Source organism: Brassica rapa, chromosome A08 (assembly GCF_000309985.2).
Source record: "Brassica rapa cultivar Chiifu-401-42 chromosome A08, CAAS_Brap_v3.01, whole genome shotgun sequence".
NCBI lineage: Eukaryota > Viridiplantae > Streptophyta > Magnoliopsida > Brassicales > Brassicaceae > Brassica > Brassica rapa.
The window spans coordinates 2515691-2529151 of NC_024802.2; the positions used below are offsets into that span (position 1 = coordinate 2515691).

At 31.7% G+C, this 13461-nt stretch overlaps 1 long non-coding RNA gene and 1 other non-coding gene across 4 annotated transcripts; both read left to right on the forward strand.

The window, feature by feature from the left end:
* The first annotated feature begins 1370 nt into the window (after nucleotides 1-1370).
* TRNAR-CCU lies at nucleotides 1371-1443 on the forward strand. Its single transcript has one exon. It is a non-coding gene; the product is annotated as a tRNA-Arg (tRNA).
* A 3330-nt stretch (nucleotides 1444-4773) lies between these two features.
* Nucleotides 4774-6722, forward strand: LOC103832920. Of its 3 annotated transcripts, none has more exons than XR_001955650.2 (5): nucleotides 4774-5300; nucleotides 5504-5568; nucleotides 5661-5833; nucleotides 6101-6355; nucleotides 6438-6722. It is a non-coding gene; the product is annotated as an uncharacterized LOC103832920 (long non-coding RNA). The 3 variants fall into 3 exon arrangements; XR_001955649.2 differs by having other exon boundaries at nucleotides 5686-5833; XR_626058.3 differs by having other exon boundaries at nucleotides 5775-5833.
* Nucleotides 6723-13461: the final 6739 nt, after the last annotated feature.

The window sequence follows — 13461 nt, forward strand, 5'->3', positions numbered from 1 at the left end:
TTTGATTAGATAAGTGCTAACAATTAATAAAAATAAAGATTATCCATAATTTAAAAATATATCTAAAATAAAATGATAATTCCTATATATTATGTTGTTATCTGAAAAAAAAACAGAAAATACATAATTAAATATTAAGTAAAATTATTAATTCTATATAATTGAAGTAAATTTTCACAACGAAACTCTCATGTTAAAAGTTAGCACGGTTAATATCGTTTATACCCTTAATGAATAAATTAAATAAAATGGATAAAATAAAAAAACAAATTTAGTGTTTCTTTGATTAGATAAGTGCTTACAATTAATGAAAATAAAGATTATCCATAATTTCAAAATATATTTAAAATAAAAAGATAATTCATATATACATTATGTTGTTATCTTTAAAAAAAACAGAAAATACATAATTTGATATTAAGTAAAATTATTAATTCTATATAATTGAAAGAGAATATCAAGTGATCTCTAAGATTTATATATTATTTATTAATAATAAGTATAGTGTACAAACAAATTTTAAAAATTTGGAATACATAAGACTTTTCAATGAAAACATAAATAATAATTTAAAACAATTATTTGTGAAGTAATTTTCGCAACGAAACTCTCACGTTAAAAGTTAGCACGATTAATATTGTTTATACCCTTAATGAATAAATTAAATAAATTAGATAAAATAAAATAAGGAATTTAGTGTTTATTTGATTAGATAAGTGCTTACAACTAATAAAAATAAAATTATCCATAATTTAAAAATATATTTAAGAGAAAAGATAATTCCTATATATATTATGTTGTTATCTTTTTTTAAAAACAGAAAATACATAATTAAATATTAAGTAAAATTATTAATTCTATATAATTGAAAGAGAATATTAAGTGACCTCTAAGATTTTTATATTATTTATTAATAATGAATATAGTGTACGAATGAATTTTAAAAATTTGTAATATATAAGATATTCAATGAAAACATAAATAATAATTTAAAATTATAATTCTTTAATTAGTAATACATGTATTAATAAGTAATTATAAAATCTCTATGTCCGCACGTGCGGATGAAACACTTAGTTTTTTTATATATTTGAAAAACAATTGAAACGTTTTCGACTAATACTTGCTATAGTTAATTATAACGTAAAATGTATTTAAATGATTGTCTTCTTTTTCTAAAGTATTTATTTAATTTTGTTATTTCTAGATTATTTTAAAACCTCGCACATATTATATGGTCAAATTAAACCCCTACATATAAATACCGCGCCACGCAATTTTTTTCCATCTAAAAATTATGAGCAAGTAAAAGAGAGTGTTTGTGTATTATATGTATGGCTTAAATTTACTAGTTCGTATATATCAACCAAGCGCCTGTATCTCAGTGGATAGAGCGTCTGTTTCCTAAGCAGAAGGCCGTAGGTTCGACCCCTACCTGGCGCGTTAAAATTTTTAACTTCTTTTTTAGTCTCGCTAAAAAGTTAATTATTTTGACCGGAGTTCCAAACCGTGTGTGAACCTCGTAAGCCCTAATGATCCAATATGGAGAAGCAGAAGTATTATCAACCCCAACACAAAACCAAGATCTAGCAACTAATCGAAGTTCCGTTCACGAATACTTGAAACTTTTAGAACATAAATCAAGAACTCAGGTTATATGCTCCTTCTCAGTTTCATGACACATAAGAAAACATTGATCATTACAGAACTTTTTTTTTTGAGACATCGAAAGCTCCATATTTTATTAAGTGGCTACTAAGAGGTTGGCCTCATAAGCCAACCAGCTTGGGAGCTGAGTGTTTGTATGGGAAAAAGAGAGACTTCGAGAGCGAACTCCTTATGCAAGGCGATCGGCTCGGAAGTTTAGTGAGCGAGGAGTAAAAGATATGGAGCAAAAAGTAAACATAGAACAAATAAGATGAAACTCATCAAATTCAGCCAACAAGGATGGCCATTTGTCTTCGTCGTCTTCTTCAAGGAGATTGACTAGTTGGAGGCAGTCTGTCTTGAAGGTCATGGAATTATGGTCCAACTGAATGGAGGATTTCATGGCTCACAGTAGAGTTTGGAACTCTGCATGTAGGGGGGTTAAGACTCGGTTACTGGCGAAAGAACCGTAAGTCGTCATCCCATCCTCGGTCGTTAGGACCATTCCCCCACCAAAAAATTCATCTTCCTTGTGCCAGGAAGCATCAATCAAGCATTTAGGACCAGGGTTTTGAGGTGGAGGGTCTGGGGGGCTTCACCGTCTGCGCCTTCTTGGGGTTGATCGATGATCTGAGCTGTGCGCCAACTTTCGGCTTCTGCTCGGGCAATTTGGAAGGTCTCTAGCGGGGAGATGTCCTTGCCGTTGAAAGACTTGTCGTTGTGAGCTTTCCATATGTACCATATTATCCATGGGACAGTCGCACTGATAGTATCCGGGATCGCATATTCCTTTCCGCGCTATAGGACATGGTTCAGGTTACTATATATTGAGTCGCTCGGGAATATTCCTGGAGAATGCGGCATGTCCGCAAGGGCCCAGGCTTGGACGGAGGGCGGACACTCGAAGAGCAAATGGTTGCGAGTCTCTTCCTCCGCGCCGCATCTTGGACATGCTCGATCCGTGTCGCAGTGACGATCGGAGAGCGAGCTACATACTGGTACACAGTTAGAGATCACTTGCCAGATGAAGTGCTTAATCTTTTTGGTAGTCTTGAGTGTCCATACTCTCGCTTGTAAGGCAGTTATGCTGGGCTCAAGAGCTTGTGCCGCTTCCGTGTACTCCATTGATTCCATGGCCAAGGCATATCCAGTTTTTAGTACATCCCAGATTTGGTGAGGTTCCAAATCACACACAATCAATTTTAGAAGAGGACGGTCCAATTGAAACCACAGTGAATGGTCTATCTGTTGCGCCGAAGACACTGACCCACTCAATTTAGAATTGGACAAACCATCTAACCTATACTAAAAGGGAGATATGCTGATCAGTTAAGCTATCCACGTAGACAAAAAAAATCAGCCTATCAGTTTTTGCCATGTCACAAGGCGACCAATTAAAGTTGAGCTAGGAGAAATATGTTGGGCTTAACCTAATCGAAGTGGCCCACTCCCAATCAAACCCAGCTCCTGGTCCAACTTCGACGAAAATGATCGCCAACTCTTCATCTTCAATTTCATTGCAAACGATTCATGTCTTTTAATTCACTTCTGTCACAGAAACAAAATTTGGTCCAAAATTAAAATATCAAAACAACTTCATTTTTACCGGCGACGACCTTTCATTTTATCTCTTCGACCTCAAACCTCCAGCCGTTTTAAAATCTCCACCTCCCCCACAATCTAGATCAGTAAATCCCGACTTCAAAACAGAAATCACTAGATTCAACACACTCTTCAGCTTCTGCTTATCACTATTCATCTCTTTCATTATTATAAATATAAGGCTCACAACATACACGTCCCCCTCCAATTATCACTCAAAATCCAAAAAATTGATGCATCAATGTCTTAAAAGGACTCCAAATCGTCCCTTGCTATCCCTTCCGTTGATTTCCATGACGAAGACGTTCTGTGTTTCTGCAGGTTGTCTTTCCAGTTTGATTCACTTCTGCGAAGCCCAGAATTCTGCAGAAGCTGGGATGCTCATTTTGCCTTGCGGTGCTCTTGATCACGAAAAGGTACAACCTTATATCCTCAAGCTATGATTTGTGCAACCTAACCGATATCACACACCCACATGCGCCTCTGTTATATACACGGCGTTTAATTGCACAACAGAAGTTCAGGTTCCATTCCTTTCAAGAAATCGAAGCAAACTGCACAAGAGAGACGATTTATACGGTAGTTATAACATACTATTACCATTAGTTAAATATATGTTCATCTCTACTTATGTGTAGTCTTATACTACCTCTTATGAATTGAGTATGATTTACAACGCAAGATAAAATCGCAGATTTTGAGATGAAGCTGATAGATAAAGACTCAGCATTTGGGACTACCTGATGATGAGTACCATTCAATTGTGAGTAGGCCGTTGAGAAGTCGATTCCATCATCCATGTTTCACGTATTTCTCTCCCTCACTGATTGCTCGGGTACCTTTTTGGACAATTGTGTTGTAACTGATTTGCTTTCTCATCAGGTGGTACGCTGCTTTGAGTACAATGACATTATTCATGTCAATGGCAGGGTTGATCCCACCTCTGACATTCATGTCATCATTCTCAAACTTATTTTCTAAGCTACTCAGACTAGACAGACTTAAGAAAGGCAAAGCTAAGGATTCCCATTCCAAAGTTAAGGTGAACAACAGCTTAGCTCTTAACCATTTCATTATCCGCTTTGTTTTTCTTCACAATAGTTATGTGACATTCTATGCATGAGACAGGAGAAGCCGAAAAATCTGCTCTGGAAAGAATCCAGGCGGCCATTCTTTATGGGAACATGCACGTCAGTTGGATTGAGTGACCCCGAGAAGGAAGCTGTAAGCATCTCTGCTTGCGTACAATGAAGCCTATGGTCTATGTGTCAGATGTTGCTAGCTGATCTTACTGAGCCGGAGAAAAATACAAATGTGGAAGAAATTAAGGGTCTTTCTTTGGATTTTCAGTCTAGGCATGTGGTTGTTTCAGCACAGGTCAGGATCACTGTCTCTTTAGTACATCATTTGTATGCATTGAGGCTTCATACCTGTACTTTACTTAAATAAAGCTTCCTTTCATGGAAAGTAGGTTGATGCTGAGTTAACCGAACTTCCTCTTGAAGTACAGGAAGAATCTTTGAACTCGCTAGGCGTTTGCTAAAGTGTCTAGGGCACCTCATCAGGGCAACATACAGTCTTCCAGGTTTTCAGACGTACTTCACTTCTGGTGAAAAGATAAATAACATATACAGATATACATTAAAGCATCTAATATTATAAAGAAGAGTTTCTCTCCTTTCTGGTTGAGACATTTCATCAATTCAACGCAGGAAAAGACGACATGTGTCCCATTCGGTAAAACACACCGTTTCATTTATTTGTGAATCGATCTGTGCGGGCTTTCTAATTGTTATGGGCCTCATGTGTGGATGAAGATACCATCTTGACAGCCCGATAGAGGTGGCGACCTAATCCTCTCTTTACGCCGTCTCATCTTCTCTCTTCGTTCTATTGCGATTTCTGATCTTCTTCTCCATCACCGAACGGTTCCAGTTTCGGATTCTTCGTGTTATTGCGACGTCTGATCTTCTTCTCCATCAATCAACCACGATGTAGCTTTGAATGCGCGATTTTCATCACCTAGGCGCTGTATCAGTGAGTATAAAAAGGTAAGCATTACTCATCTCGAAACCATCTTATCACACTGTTCAAGCAACAAAATAAACTTATTTTCTCAGAGATGGCTAGCTCCAAAGTTTTTACGTGGGTTGATATGCTCTTTGTGAACTTTTAAATCAATTTTTTCCACCTATGTGGGAGATGATTTCGCGTACGTTTGTTGATTCTGTTTCTATTTGTTCATGTTTTGCAGGCACCTTGATAGTCGCCGTTTTCCTTCTTGGCCTTCACCGTCAATCATAGCCGCTCCTCTGACCGGTAAGTTTTCTTATTCTCTTAGTGGAGCACTGTATGATCTATTCTTGATATATACTGAGATTCTGATCCGATTAGATTGCATTTTACGTTAGATTGAGAAACGAGTTGGTGTTGTAGATGAGCAGTTGGAGTTTCTTCAGTTGGTTCAAAGTATATGGCTGCTTAAATTTTAACAAGACTTATTCGAACTGTTGGATCCTTGGCAGCTTTAAGACACAGCAGCAGTATTATCTCAGCTTCTATGCTCTTTCTTATATACAAAAATGTGAAGCTTTTTCCCTTTGATCTCTAATTGCTTCTTTGTTTCTTTGGAACAGCCAATGCATCTGATTGTTTAAGCTCTAATTATTAGATATAGATAGATACTTTCGACTAGAAGTGATCATAACACACCAGAAATGCATAATAAACATGGATTTGTCCCCTTAGGCATAAGAAACTGCTACTGTGAAGTAAAGTATTGAATAAAGATATCCTTTCTGGTGCTCTCATAATTATAGTTTCACTTAAAGATCTCTTATGGTTTCTTCAGATGTCCAAGACTCCAGGGGAAACAAAGAAGTCAATCTGAACATCTTTTCCAGACATTTGTGTTCGTGATGTGGTGATATGACACGCCAAATGATACCTTACTGCTTCAGCCGTCTATAATTTCTGCCAGGAGACGTTTTAGAAACATTGGCATCAAGAGCAAGCGACTGGTCGTTGATTGCATAGATGTTTAAGAACTGAGACAAACTTGGGAAGAGGCACATAAACTGCTGATAAAGATTTTGAAGAATATGATGTGAGTGTATTTACATGTTTTCTCAAAGACACCTGGACCTTTTGACTGTATCTTCTTAAGTCGTGCATTTGATACTACGCAGGAACAACCGTGTTTTGGGGAAAAAGACTGTTTTTGCGTTACGTTTTAGGTTGATGCCTCCATTTTCTCCTGTAGGAGATCACTTATGTACAAAGTGATTTACGGTTGAAGGTTGCAGTTTAAACCTCTTTTTCTGTTCTCATTTCTTAAAAATTCTACAACCAACGTAATCTCCCTTGCTTTGTGTAATATTCATCCCCATTTATTTATTTCATATCATTTATATATCTTTACTTTGTATTTTGATTGTCAATTTTCGCTTTGTATATGCTCAGTTATCTCCATATTCTTCTGTATATAATCGTGAACAATGAAGTTTCATCATATATAACTTGAATTATTAAGAATATCATTTATCAGTGACTAAGATTTATTTCTCAGTAATTTTTTATACTTCTGAATGATCACCGATTTGGTTTTCTTTGAGATATACCGGCTTTAAATTTTAAGGATAGCTAGATCTTGACCGGACGGGTATTTATTTTATGTTTTCAGTCTTTTTGTTTATATTAAATAATTTATTTGTAGTATTTAAACATAAATTTATATTGAAAATTAATCTTTGCAATTATAAAAAAAATTAAAATTAAACTTCTAATAAAATATTCTCATATAAATTTTATTCTAATTAAAATAATATAGAGGTGGGTCATAATTTTTTCCAATTTCAAAATCTTAGCATCCCTTAAAAAAAAAGAAAATAAATTTATAAATACATAAAATAGATAAACATATTTGGAACTATAATTTCTATTAAAATAAATTTGTTAAAGAAAAATAATTTTGCGCTATTGTTGTTTATTTCTAGAACTTGACCCGCGACCGTATAAATATTTGCTTTCACTTAAATTTTTTTCTTTGTACTAATGGTATAATATATATATATATATATATATATATATATTTGTAAATTAAAATGTATTACATAATTGTTAATATAAAATTTTAAAACATAACAATTTTATTTATTACTTAGAATAATTATATTTTGTGATTTTAATTGTCTATTATATCACAATGTATCATATAAAAATCCAATATTATATGAATAAACTATTTTATATTTTATTTATATGTTATATAAATTGATTATGATTTGTGATTTTATATTTTATTATTTATTAATAACAAATATTAAAAATAGTTAATATGAAATATATTAGGAAATATTTTGGTTAAGATTTGATTAAGGAAATATTTTTTTAAGATTTGATTAAGGAAATCTATTATTTAAATTAGAAAAAGACATTAGAAAAAGACAAGTATACTTAAATATAGGTTCAATCAATATCTCAATGGCATTCTAATGTAAATAAATGGTAAATTTAAGGGGTATTCTATATTTGTACTTCTCTTTTAATAATATAGATAAACAAAAGCCATGTTCTCCAATCTTTTTTTTCTTAATTCTGCAAAAAATTGATCAAAACTAGACAATAAAGTTAGATCGATATATCTATCTTATCACTAAACCAAAAATAACCGATTTATATGTAGATTTGTTTTTAAGATTGGAGATGATAATTCAATTATTCTAAAGCTATTTAAAAAAAGAAAAGACAGTTGTAAATTATATATTTTTTTCATAAAAAGTTGAATGAACAAGATAAAAAACTATTTTGATCATATCTAAAGTTTAATTAACTTTTATTCATGTAGCATGCTTTCTTGAATATAATTTTCAATTATGAAAATTGAAAAATATGAGTATAAAATAATTTTAGTTTGTTCATAATGAATAAAACAAAAGCAAATTTTATTCACCTACCATAATATATTATTTAACCGGTTCATAGTATATTTAAGATATAGTTAAATACAAATGTAACTAAAAATTATAATTTTAATTTAAAATTATAAAAAAGCTCTGGCGCCAACTCTAAGGGTTTTGGTGTCAGGAGAAAGAGAAGAAGGACGAGAAGAAAGTTGTAATCTGATGTGAGAACTATATGTCTATGTTCGTTTAGGGTTTATCTGATACGGTTCTTTCTGACAGAATGATTGAGATTTCATAAGTGGAAAGACTAATCTTGAATTCATTGGTATCATCAAGGACCAATCAAATATTATCAATTAAGAAGTGGAAACCATAGGTAAACGAGGAGAAAAGATTCTCTTAAACAATGGAATAGTGAAGCACGTTTACTAAGTTCATTTTTAATAATAATATGGTTGTGATCTATCATTACATTTAGGTCTTTGTTGGAAGAAGCATCAGAAACTTGGTCTTTCTAATCGAAATCATGTCTTCCATACAACACGATGTCAACATATGACTGGAGTTAAAGATCAAATCTAAAGTTTCTCCTTTGTCTCTGTTCTTTAGTTTTCTTTTTATCACCCAAGTTGTTAGGTGATAATACTTTAAAAAACACTTTGCAGTTTTTAGCAGCGATTATATTTCAAAACTGCCTTAGGCTATCTTTCTCACCTTATAATTTATCAACCTGAATAATATAAGGAAATATCTAAGTAAAGCAATCAGCGGTAGTTCAGATACCGAATTAACATTCAACATCATGAGTTTATCTAATGTTTAGGTTTGACTATTTTGAGTCTTGGTTTAATTGGTTTGTCTTTTATAAAACAGTTTTACCGTTTACGGAAATCTATCAAACAAAAAACTTTTATCTTTTTCCCCAATTTTATATTCTCTCTCTTAATCAAAATGATTTTTATCATTCACCATCAAAATCATTTAATCTCAGATTTTCCGAAGTGTATTGTAATGGTCTCCATTTTCTTTCAAAAAGCATAATAATCAAATTCAACAAATTTCTCTTCTAAGGCAATAACTAAGTCAGGTTTTCAAGCTAATTGAAAAAGTGTAAATCATCGTCAATTTATGCTAATAGAATCAATTTTAAACCAACATAACACATTAAAAATACTTTATTTAGTTCCACAAACACGAGAACTCTACATTGTAAATTCTACAACTGCAACATACATATACAAATATCATGTCCCAATCAACAAATAGATAGGAAGATCAAGGAACCAAACAAATAATATGAACAAAGTATCATATCCCGCGCGTAGCGCGGACTTCCCCTAGTATTATTATAAAACACATCCTTCATTCCTTCTAAAACGTCGGTTCTCTATGGCAGGAAACAATACACGCATGCGGGTTTTCAGTCAGTAGTCTCCGCATGGGTTTTCTGGGGTTTAGAAGGTAATTTGGTAGACAATTTTGATTATAAAGAATAATTGCATCACAAGCTACTGGTGTCATTCATTCTGAATTAGAAAAGGGTTTTATTAGAACTGAGACACGTTTTTACCCTCTTAATGAATCTGTGGGACAAATATAATACTCTCTGTTCTGAACATTGATCTCCTGGTCATTAAAATTGAAATCTTCGACTGTATATCATTATGTTTCATTAGGAAGCAGGACAATATTTCAATGTTTCTTTTTGGGTTCGGGTTGCATATGAAGATTTTGTTTCTGCAGCAAAAGAAAAAAAAAGACTTTGTGAGTTTCTTCTCTGATGCCATAAACTGAACTCCTGCCTAGCGAAATATTTCATGATTTTCTTGCTCACTAGGAATTTTCGAGAAGATTGGATTGTCTTTTTGTGCAGCTGAGATCTGAGGGTATAGTGTACATTGTTAAAGAAGGATATTTTATGCTTTTCCTCTTCAACATATAACAAAACTCTGAGATCTCAGTCACTTTATTAACAGAACATCACAGCTGTGTTTATGCACGTCCACTTTTATGCATCGAGGGTTTCATTGCTCTTGGTTTCAAAGAATGCAGGGATATCGTTCTTCCATTTTTACACTCAGAGAACATAACTAATATGAAAATAGAAGATGATATGTTAAGTTCTCTAGAACAAGAAGTCTCAGAGATTGGTAATTCTACAATAAAGACAATTACGAGGGTTTAACAACGGAACTTGGAAGCATGCTCAAAGTTCTCTTATGATAACCATCGTCTTTTCTTATGTAACTAATATTTTTTCTTGTAAAACTTTTGATTACAGTTTGAACAAAAAATCTTCATAAATTTTTTTTGTTAAGATCTTCAGAAGCATTGTGTGTTGTATCCTGAGTTGATTCTTTTTCTGTATATGAATAAATCAAATAACGATTGATTTATATAACTAATTCCACAATCTTTTTTGGTAGAAGTCTATATAAGTATTGTATTTAGTTATTATTATTTTATTACATTATTTTAAAAAGATTTTAACATTAAAATTTTGGCTTCTCATCATGTCCGTATATATTTAGTTTCATCTTTATAAAGTTATTGAGCAGAATATGGTGTAGATTATGTTTGCCTTACAAATGTACATCCAATGTCTAGAGTCATATTCACCGCTATTTTACTATATATGGTGTAAATTTTGTTCGACTTACAAATGTACAGACAAAAACTAACGTTGACATAATATTTGAAATTGTTGAATTTTTATTATACACTTAAAAGATTGGTATTTGATATGCTGGATACGTTGTGGTAATTCAGTTGTAAAAAGTTAAATATTCTAAATTAAATATATTTATTAAAAGAATTGCTTTTATAAACATGATAAATTAGCATTTAGTGAACATTTTGTTTGGATTCAATTTTCATATATAAATATCAAGGTAAGAATATGTAGTCTATCAGTTACTAAATACAGAAATATATATTATTTTTTTCTTTGATAAAAAAAATAATTGTTGTTAGTTAGGGATACTTACAGATTTATCAGACAACTTAATGTTTATAAAAATTATTATTTTAAAATCCAATAAATCTTTCCAAATCAATATGTATGCATATTCATGTCATTTGTAGTTAACATTTATGTAGACAACACCTACCTTCAGGGGTAATAATATCGTCATATTGCCCAAACAAAATCAATTATAAATAATCAACTAATCACGCAAACTAAAGCATATATATAGTTTGAAAAATACTTATGACACAATAAATTAATCGCCATAATCCAAAAGCTAGAACAAAGCTTATAATTGGTCTGCTTAAAATAAGGTACATGCAAAACACAATATTTATATTTCTAATATATGTTCCATTTTATATGAAACTCCATTATAGATCAACAATTGTAAAGCTTTCACTGTGGGACAACCAAACATCTATATTTAAGAAGCTGCAAAGAAAAAATAACTAGAAATACGAAGTTGTCATGGTGACAAACATTATCTGTTAACTATATAAAGGTAAAAACAACAATTTAAAAATGCAATACATTGTAACTAATACATCTTATTTACAAGGAAGCAATTGTTATTTTCATCATTGGTGATACAATTTTACTTTAACAACACAATAAAAATTATTAATGATTTTAAAGACAGAATAAGAGCCAAGTTTCATGCATGCATGAGTTCGAGCAAAAAACACCAACATAACTCAAAGGATGATCTTCAAGAAAACCCAAATAAAATGAACATCTCATCATCTCCAATTTTCTTATGTATTATGAACTCAGTTTTGATATTTTGGAAAACATACGAAATTCAATCTTATTCAGTTTTAAAAGGGCCAAAATAAAGCTACATCAACAAGCAAAATCAGCGCATATCATTCTCCATCTTATACTATATGTTAAATGCTAAAAAGTGAAAAATTGTAGAAAATTTTAGGGGTGGGCGTTCGGGTACCCATTCGGGTTCGATTCGGATCTATTCGGGTTTCGGGTTCAAAGATTTCAGTCACATTCGGGTATTTCTAAATTTCGATTCGGGTTTGGTTCGGATCTTTTCGGGTTCGGTTGGGGTTCAGATAACCCATTTAAATTATTTTTAAATTTTTAAAATTCATTATATACTTTAAATTTTTCAAAATCTATAAACAAAACCATATATTACATATAAATTCGAATAGAATATGTCAAAGTATCTAAAATTAACATATAAATTGGTTTGGTTTGAATATTTGGATTGAGAATCAATAGATATTTTAAGTATTATTGGTGTTTTGAGTATACTTTAACTATTTTAGACATGTACTTTTGCTATTTGTATATATTTATAAGTATTTTGGACAACTTAAAGGGATCTTATATATTTTGATGTTCTTAATATATATTAAATCTAAAAGTATTTAATATATATAGGTATATAAATCAATTTCGGATATAATCGGGTACCCGAAATACTTCGGTTCGGATCGGTTCAGTTCTCTTAATACCAAAATTTTTGAACCCATTCGGATATTTAAACAATTGTGGTTCGGGTTCGATACTACTTTTTTGGATTGGGTTTGATTCGGTTTTTCGGATCCAGATTTTTTGCCCTAGAAAATTTAAAGCTCAATTATCCGCGCGTAGCGCGGAAAACGACCTAGTAGTATATAATACCGCATTTATGGACTTGTGATCTGAGTGGAGACAATAAGTTGATGAAACATTGAACTATATTTTTTTAACTGCTATCTATGTTTCCAAATAATTTTTATTTATACTGATATTCATACTTACAAACAGTACCAAAAGGACAGTGTATATATTTGTTTTAATTAACTAATAAATAAAAATCTGCATTATTATTACTATGATAATATAATTAATGATATGATGTATTATTAAAATAATATAATTACTGAAATTGTTAAACTGAATAAAATATAGAAAGACAATTAATGCAATTATATTAGGGAATATACACTTCCAGTACGTATATGCTTCAATTTTTTTTTTAAATCTCGCGTTTGCGCCTCTATACACTTTCGCTTCTACATACCCAATTCCGTTTCCATGTAACATAGTTAGTTATAAATATATATTTTCAACAGTTTTATTGTAGAAATTACTAAAAGTAATGGGGAGTTATATTATGTAGCAATATGATCAATAGGGTTGAAAAAATTGTGTGATATTACCCAAAAAAAAGATTGTGTTTGATATGGCTTAGATTCGAGTTGAATTATAAAAATATGTACATTCACTTTATCTGAAATATTTGTGAATTTTCCATTTTATTAACATTAAACGATTTTGGTTGCAAATTTTCCGGATCAGGTGCTGATAACAAATCCTACCTGAAATCTATTA